Consider the following 10000-nt stretch of genomic DNA (forward strand, 5'->3'; position numbering starts at 1 on the left):
ACTTGAAACAATGCAGAGTGGGAAACTGTATCAAAAGCCTTTGCTACGTCAAGGCTTGCTATATGCAGAGATTTGCAATTTCTACGCGAGGCGACTAGCAGGCTCTGCAAAAGATACAGATTACCCGCTAAACCGTCACCAGGCATAAAGGCAGCTTGTCTCGCATCATGCAATGGAAGATTCTGGAGTCGATGAGCCAGAATTTTATTAAATTGACGAATGACAACAGACCCGATGGAAATTGGTCTGAAGTCAGATGGTAGTTTCGCCATTTTGATTTTCGGAATGAAAATAGTCCGGGTGTTCAACATTCTATGGTCGATTTTGGCGTTCAACAAAAAGATATTAAAGATTATCGTGCGGATTAATGGTGAAACGGTGTTCCACTTCAATGGCTTTATGCCGTCAGGCCCAGCTGCTGACTTGATGTTAACCTTCTGGTTCTTTACGTCACGTACGTGAATAGGAGACCAGATGGAGTCTAGAGTACCTTCAGGGTGATCTTTATGAGGGAACAAACGTCCAGCCTGTCCTCTTAAGAGAGTCATAGTTACTCCCGCCGTTTACCCGCGCTTGCTTGAATTTCTTCACGTTGACATTCAGAGCACTGGGCAGAAATCACATTGCGTCAACACCCGCTGGGGCCATCGCAATGCTTTGTTTTAATTAGACAGTCGGATTCCCCTAGTCCGTGCCAGTTCTGAGTTAACCGTTAAATGGCGGCCGAAGAGAACGATACGCATATATAATAAATAATAAAATCTACGTATACAAGTATATTTCAATTAAATTATTTTATTTATATATGTTGAGTAAAGTCTCGCAGCAAGAAAGTTCCGTAGGAGGCCAAGGCACGGGACCGAACTCGAATTCACACACACACCAAACAACACACACATAATAATTATGCCCGTGCATATACAACATTAAATGCATAACTTATTATACAACATATACACCAACATAAGTAAATAATATCATCACATACCACATATCATACAAGTACAATATACAGCAGCTAGATACATTACATTACATTAAATGCACAGTTAATATAATAAACATAAAATGTATATAATATGTCGGTACATAATATATGATAATGTGAGGGTACATGGTTTCATCTCGCCCAGGCCCGGCACGTTGGCCATAACCTTCTTCCCAATCAAGCCCGACACGCCCCGGTCCTCAGAGCCAATCCTTATCCCGAAGTTACGGATCCAATTTGCCGACTTCCCTTACCTACATTAATCTATCGACTAGAGGCTCTTCACCTTGGAGACCTGCTGCGGATATGGGTACGAACCGGCGCGACACCTCCACGTGGCCCTCACCTGGATTTTCAAGGTCCGAGGGAATGATCCAGACACCGCCGCAACTGCGGTGCTCTTCGCGTTCCAAACCCTATCTCCCTGCTAGAGGATTCCAGGGAACTCGAACGCTCATGCAGAAAAGAAAACTCTTCCTGGATCTTCCGACGGCGTCTCCAGGCCTTTTTAGGTTACCCTGACGAACTCTCTTACGAGGGCCCGACTTATAAACGGTTCCGCTGCCGGGTACCGGAATAGGAACCGGTTTCCCTTTCGCCCAATGGATGTATATATTTATATATATATTTATACATATTTATTAATAATGTTTATTGTTTTTTAAAAAGCAATAATATTCATTAATAATATTGTATTTATTTTATATTATTAAACACATCAAACATTAACATCGGTTTTCACCTAGGGCTTAGGATCGACTGACTCGTGTGCAACGGCTGTTCACACGAAACCCTTCTCCACGTCAGTCCTCCAGGGCCTCGCTGGAGTATTTGCTACTACCACCAAGATCTGCACCGATGGCGGCTCCAGATGGCCTCACGGCCAATCCTTCCGCGCACACCACCGCGACCCTCCTACTCGTTAGGGTTTCATGATAAAAGATAAATCTTTTATCGAAAATACCAACTAACGGTAGAGTATAAGCATGACGCTTCAGCGCCATCCATTTTCAGGGCTAGTTGCTTCGGCAGGTGAGTTGTTACACACTCCTTAGCGGATTCCGACTTCCATGGCCACCGTCCTGCTGTCTTAAGCAACCAACGCCTTTCATGGTATCCCATAAGCGTCAATTTTGGCGCTTTAACTCTACGTTTGGTTCATCCCACAGCGCCAGTTCTGCTTACCAAAAGTGGCCCACTTGGCACTCTGATCCATATATAAAAAATATATTCTCATAGCTTCACATTATAAATAATGTTTTTAAGCAAGCTAGAGATCTCACCCATTTAAAGTTTGAGAATAGGTTGAGGTCGTTTCGGCCCCAAGGCCTCTAATCATTCGCTTTACCGGATGAGACTCTTATATAATGAACGCCAGCTATCCTGAGGGAAACTTCGGAGGGAACCAGCTACTAGATGGTTCGATTAGTCTTTCGCCCCTATACCCAGTTCCGACGATCGATTTGCACGTCAGAATCGCTACGGACCTCCATCAGGGTTTCCCCTGACTTCATCCTGACCAGGCATAGTTCACCATCTTTCGGGTCCCAGCGTGTACGCTCTAGGTGCGCCTCTATTATAATATAATCCGAAAACTAAATTATAATAATATAAGACGCCCTAGGAGTGCGATATTTAATACATAATATAAATATATCCTCCTTTTATCATTTATAAAAAAATATAAATAATATTTACTTTCATTGTGCCTTTGGGTTTCATAAAATTTATAAATATTTCGATGAAAAAATATTTTATTCCCAATGACTTGCGTACATGCTAGACTCCTTGGTCCGTGTTTCAAGACGGGTCCTGAAAGTACCCAAAGCTATATCGTCGCTGACAGATAAATTTTTAATAAAAAAAAATGAGCCAGTTCATTATCATACACCTACTGACAGTTAAATAGTATCATATAACGGCATAAAATCCGTATATATAATATGTTTTAATAAAAAAACCTATTTATACTCGTGGTGGATCTGAACGCGTTAATAACGCGACTCAATATCAATTTATAATTAATACCATCAAACAATTAATCAAGAAACATAGGCGTTTAACATACACAAAATATTATCAAAAAATAATATTGTACATTAATCAACGCACCAATGCCTATAGATTAATATTTAATGGGTCGCAACGTCCTACAAGATGAGAAGTGCATACCTTGTTATCATACAATTAACAATATACAGCAGTGCATATATTTTTACTAAAAATAAATTCCTAATAAAAATTTTTGTCACATGCTAGTACAAATTGGTTGATTAACGATAAAAAGTAAATGAATCTCATCTTTCGACCTTTCGGGTTTCTCAGGTTTACCCCTGAACGGTTTTACGTACTCTTTAACTCTCTCTTCAAAGTTCTTTTCAACTTTCCCTCACGGTACTTGTTCGCTATCGGTCTCGTGGTAATATTTAGCCTTAGATGGAGTTTACCACCCACTTAGAGCTGCACTCTCAAGCAACCCGACTCTAAGGAAAGATTCACCTATCATCAATAATAATCACTACGGGCCTGGCACCCTCTATGGGTATATGGCCCCATTCAAGATGGACTTGGATGTATTATATAACAATAGGTTTATATTGAATCTTCCTAAACACTACATTCCCCAAGTGTCTGTTTATCAGCCACGGGGTTCAGTGCTGGGCTTATCCCTGTTCGCTCGCCGCTACTAAGGGAATCCTAGTTAGTTTCTTTTCCTCCGCTTAATAATATGCTTAAATTCAGCGGGTAATCTCACCTACTCTGAGGTCGTAAAAGTTTTTAGAAGTATTAAAACAAAAATTTTTTTTATATATTATGTTTTTGTTATATTTTATAAGTAAACAATTTTCTTAATTATTCATACTCAAATTTTTTTAATATTATTATATAATATTATTTTTATATTTATCTAAAGAGAAGAAAATAAAAAATAAATAATTATATATATTAATTTTTTTCGAGTATATTGAAAATTTTATTACAAATAAAATATTCCATAACAAAATATTAATATATAATATTTTTGTTTATTCTTCTTTATTTAATATTTTAAAAATATATTATTAATATCATTTATTATTAATATTATTATTAACATAAAGTTTTATAATATTATATATAAATGATAAAAAATAATATTGATATATTAATTTAAAAATGTCGACAAATAATAAAAAATATATAAATTTTAAATGCTATTAAAAACATTTTATATTTATTTTTTTCTTATATTTGGCGTAAAACATTCATATATAAATAATTTTACATTTCTTTTATAAAAATTTTATTTATCAATTTAATTAAATATGAAAAAATAAATTTTCTTTTTTAATTATTGATAAATTTCTTTTTCATAAAAAAAATTTTATGTAAAATAATCTTTTATTATATTAATATAATGTATACGACCCTCAGCCAGATGTGGTCCGGGAACAGTATCCAAGGACCGCAATGTGCGTTCGAAATGTCAATGTTCATGTGTCCTGCAGTTCACAAGTTGACGCGCAATTAGCTGCGTTCTTCATCGACCCACGAGCCAAGTGATCCACCGTCCAGGGTAATCTTTTTAAATTTTAAATGTAAGTATTATTATTAATAATAATCTTTATTTTTAATATAAAAAATAAAATTATTAATTTATATATCTTTATAAATTCTTTTAAAATAAAAAAATTTTTCTAGAATATAAATTATATATTTTATTTTAAATATATATATATAAATTAAAGATATTATGGTATTAATAAATATATACATAACATTTTTGATATTTTTGTTAGTGCTAGCTAGATATAATAATTAATATTTGGTATATTTTATAGAAATGTATTTATTTTTTTTTTATAAATTATTTTCTACATAAAAATATATATAATATTAATATGGTACAAAACAAATGGGTTTGTTTTTTAACATAATAACTTTTAATAAAAAAAAAGAAATATCAAGACAAAACATAAAGAAATTTAAATTTGAAATAAATTTTATTCTTTAAAAAAATTTTATCTTGTGTTTTCTTTATTTTTATTATATAACATAGAAAAATAAAAATATAGATTATATCAATTATAATCTTATTTTATTTTTCTTAATAGAGATTATATACATATAAACAAATAATTTCAATATATTCTATTTTTAATTTCACTTTTTTATAAGAGAAATTATTTATAGATTTTATTAATAATTATTGTTTAATAATAATATTGAATATAAAAATATTTTATATGTAACAAATATATTATTAATATTTATATAATATTCTCTATATTATATGTATAGATATATTATGTGTATAAAAAAAGTTTGGCGTATTACTTTAATATGATATCATAACCAAAATAAATCTCTTTTAACACATAATTACTATTATATATTTTGAGAAAATTACATATTAATATGTTATTTTGTTAAAAAAAATATTTCTTATCAATAATATTTTTATTTTTTGGAATATTTAAAAACAATACAAAAAATATAAATAAATATATTTTATATATATCGTTAATGATCCTTCCGCAGGTTCACCTACGGAAACCTTGTTACGACTTTTACTTCCTCTAAATGATCAAGTTTGGTCATCTTCCCAGCAACATCGGCAATATCAGAAATATTGCCGCGTACCAGTCCGAAGACCTCACTAAATCATTCAATCGGTAGTAGCGACGGGCGGTGTGTACAAAGGGCAGGGACGTAATCAACGCGAGCTTATGACTCGCGCTTACTGGGAATTCCTCGTTCATGGGGAACAATTGCAAGCCCCAATCCCTAGCACAAAGGAGGTTCAGCGGGTTACCCGGACCTTTCGGCCTGGGAGGACACGCTGATTCCTTCAGTGTAGCGCGCGTGCGGCCCAGAACATCTAAGGGCATCACAGACCTGTTATTGCTCAATCTCGTGCGGCTAGAATGCCGCCTGTCCCTCTAAGAAGAATTATTTGTACGCCGGCAGTAAAAACCACATCAAAAAACTGCGTACCCATACACCATAACATATGCAACATAAAGCACAATATATACAAAATATAATCTTGATCGTTAAATCTCAAAAATACATGCATATATAAATACAATACATAACACACATGAAAATGAATGAAATGGGAAACAAACAGCCGATGGGCCTTGAGATGCCGGTAAAGTACGTCTATTTAGCAGGCTAGAGTCTCGTTCGTTATCGGAATTAACCAGACAAATCGCTCCACCAACTAAGAACGGCCATGCACCACCACCCACCGAATCAAGAAAGAGCTCTCAATCTGTCAATCCTTCCGGTGTCCGGGCCTGGTGAGGTTTCCCGTGTTGAGTCAAATTAAGCCGCAGGCTCCACTCCTGGTGGTGCCCTTCCGTCAATTCCTTTAAGTTTCAGCTTTGCAACCATACTTCCCCCGGAACCCAAAAGCTTTGGTTTCCCGGAAGCTGCCCGCCGAGTCATCGGAGGAACTTCGGCGGATCGCTAGCTGGCATCGTTTATGGTTAGAACTAGGGCGGTATCTGATCGCCTTCGAACCTCTAACTTTCGTTCTTGATCAATCAAAACATTTTTGGCAAATGCTTTCGCTTCTGTCCGTCTTGCGACGATCCAAGAATTTCACCTCTAACGTCGCAATACGAATGCCCCCATCTGTCCGTATTAATCATTACCTCGGAGTTCCGAAAACCAACAAAATAGAACCGAGGTCCTATTCCATTATTCCATGCACACAATATTCAGGCAAAATTTGAGCCTGCCTTAAGCACTCTAATTTGTTCAAAGTAAACGTACCGGCCCACCTCGACACTCAATTAAGAGCACCGCGACGGGATTGCAATTGGGGGCTGCCACCGCTCTTAACGGTTAAACACTTACGACAAATTACATAATAAAAATATATATAATGCATTAAATAAATAATAACACTAAAATATACTTTATACATAATCTGTACCACCCACCGGTAGGACGTCCCACATAACATGCTAGTTAAACAATGCGAGCATTGAACCAACAGTGTAGGACACAGATTCGACTACGAGCTTTTTAACCGCAACAACTTTAATATACGCTATTGGAGCTGGAATTACCGCGGCTGCTGGCACCAGACTTGCCCTCCAATGGATCCTCGTTAAAGGATTTAAAGTGTACTCATTCCGATTACGGGGCCTCGGATGAGTCCCGTATCGTTATTTTTCGTCACTACCTCCCCGTGCCGGGAGTGGGTAATTTGCGCGCCTGCTGCCTTCCTTGGATGTGGTAGCCGTTTCTCAGGCTCCCTCTCCGGAATCGAACCCTGATTCCCCGTTACCCGTTACAACCATGGTAGGCGCAGAACCTACCATCGACAGTTGATAAGGCAGACATTTGAAAGATGCGTCGCCGGTACGAGACCGTGCGATCAACTTAAAGTTATTCAGAGTCACCAAATTAAACGATGCAAATTAAAATTTACACCGATTGGTTTTGATCTAATAAAAGCATTCCTTCCATCTCTGGTCGGAACTCTGTTTGCATGTATTAGCTCTAGAATTACCACAGTTATCCAAGTAAATGTGGGTACGATCTAAGGAACCATAACTGATATAATGAGCCTTTCGCGGTTTCACCTTAATTTGGCTTGTACTGAGACATGCATGGCTTAATCTTTGAGACAAGCATATGACTACTGGCAGGATCAACCAGGGAACTATTTGTATTTATAATATTAAATATATAATAATATACATGATATTTTTGTTTTCTTATTATAAGAAAAAAAATTTTCATACAATAATTATTAATATATAATAATATTATTACAATTTCATTTTAAATATCAGATGGTCTCACCCATTACTGATATAAATTTTTTTTTTTTATATCTCTATTGTTTTAAAATTAATAGAAAAAACATATGAGATATATATATTATTATTAATTTTTTTTTTTTTCAAATATATATTTTATTATGTCATTTATATAATTTTTTTGCTTTTACAAAAAGAAATATATAACATGTTATTCATAATAAATATTATTGAATAAAAAAAAAAAATAATAATTATGATTTTTGTCAGACCATCACCAAATGGGTCTTAAAATATTTCAAACATTTTCTCATACTCGTCGCTAGATTGAAAGCGTCATTTATTTTTTAATTTTATTTAAAAAGTTAATTTTAAATAAAAAACGTTATAATAACACTTAATATTCTCGCTTGGTATGAGGTGAGTCAATGTAATATTATTTATAAAAATAATTTTTATATAAATATTGTGTGCTCATATGGGAGTGTAAAGTTTAAAACTTATAACCCATGAACTTGCTTTGACAAAAAAATTTATATGTTATTCTATTTATAATCAATAATTTAATAAAAAAAAAATTTTTTTTAAATATTGATATAAAAAGATATACATATAGAGGTTTTTTTACAAAATTCTCATTAATTTTTTTACAAAAATAATAATACAATATTTAATATCAAAATAATCCAAACTGATTACCATCCAGACTATTATCAATATATATAAGATTGTATTATTATTCATTTCAATACATATTTATTAAAACTGAGATAAAATTTCATATATTAATAAATATGCATGTGTAAAAAAAAAAATTTTTATATAATAATTGAAAATGTTTTTGCTATTATTTTGTATACATACATTAAATAATTGATAACAATTTAATACAATGTACACCTAAAAAATAATAACAGCATATACATATTCGAAACATTACTAGCAAAAAAACCAAAATACAATATTAAATATCAAAATAAACCAAACTGATTACCATCCAGAATATTTTGAGTATATATATATATAATTTTGTATATTTTGCGTTCATGTTAATAAAATATATAAATGATACATATTTGAAAAGTGTTATTCTTCTTTCTGTTTTTTCGTAATATCATGGTGTCCATAGACATGCAAAAGCGTCATACCAAGCCATATACATACCTACACCACCTTTGTTGAATGATACACGAACAGTATGAAAATTAAACAACATATTCAATATCATTTTATATTATACTAAAATAAATGTTATTCTATTAAGAAAGTGTATATTTTTAAATTTGGCATTCATTACATAGTCAAAATACAATAATAATATAGATGATACATATACGATAATTGTTATTTTTCTTTCTGTTTTTTCGTGATATCATGGTGTCCATAGAATTGCAACGACGTCATACCAAGCCATATACAACTCTACACCACCTTTGTTGAATGATACACTTAGAGTATGAAAAATAAACAAATTATACTATATCATACTATATCATATATGTAAGACTGTTGAACATAATACCACAAAATACACTATTTCATATAGATATACATTCATTCTTGTCAACATAAAAGTACGTTATAAATGATACATATACAATAAGTTTTATTCCTCTTTCTGTTATTCCGTAATATCATAGTGTCCATAGAATTGCAACGACGTCATACCAAGCCATATACAACTCTACACCACCTTTGTTGAATGATACACGGACAGTATGAAAAATAAACAACCTATTCTATACCATTTAATATCATACTAAAACATGAAACAAATGTTATTCTATTAAAAAGTGTATTATTTTATTATATTTAGTATTCATTACACAGTCAACATACATAAATGATACATATACGATAAGTGTTATTCCTCTATCTGTGCATCCGTAATATCATAGTGTCCATAGAATTGCAACAACGTCATACCAAGCCATATACAACTCTACACCACCTTTGTTGAATGATACACGGACAGTATGAAAAATAAACAACTTATACTATACCATACTATATCATATGTGTGAGACTGCTGAACGTAATACCACTAATACACTGTTATACATAGATATACATTCATCTCATTAACTTACACGCACTATCCATCATATATATTAAAGACATTACACCCGGTGCTTCAAACTCAAAATATGATAATGTTTAAAATGGCTTTAAACATCATAAACTTTACAGAATAATCAAAATTTAAAGAAAAAAATTTTTAAAAAAAAATTTTTTTCAGCTAAAAATTTTT

At 32.9% G+C, this 10000-nt stretch overlaps 2 non-coding genes and 1 pseudogene across 2 annotated transcripts; all 3 read right to left on the reverse strand.

Moving 5' to 3' along the window:
- Positions 1 to 3757, reverse strand: part of LOC123304080 — a 7646-nt pseudogene extending 3889 nt beyond the window's left edge.
- A 635-nt stretch (positions 3758 to 4392) lies between these two features.
- Positions 4393 to 4547, reverse strand: LOC123304107. The gene has a single exon (XR_006536157.1). It is a non-coding gene; the product is annotated as a 5.8S ribosomal RNA (ribosomal RNA).
- A 945-nt stretch (positions 4548 to 5492) lies between these two features.
- On the reverse strand, positions 5493 to 7648 carry LOC123304110. Its single transcript, XR_006536160.1, has one exon. It is a non-coding gene; the product is annotated as a small subunit ribosomal RNA (ribosomal RNA).
- Positions 7649 to 10000: the final 2352 nt, after the last annotated feature.

This window comes from Chrysoperla carnea, assembly GCF_905475395.1.
Source record: "Chrysoperla carnea chromosome X unlocalized genomic scaffold, inChrCarn1.1 SUPER_X_unloc_2, whole genome shotgun sequence".
Lineage (NCBI taxonomy): Eukaryota > Metazoa > Arthropoda > Insecta > Neuroptera > Chrysopidae > Chrysoperla > Chrysoperla carnea.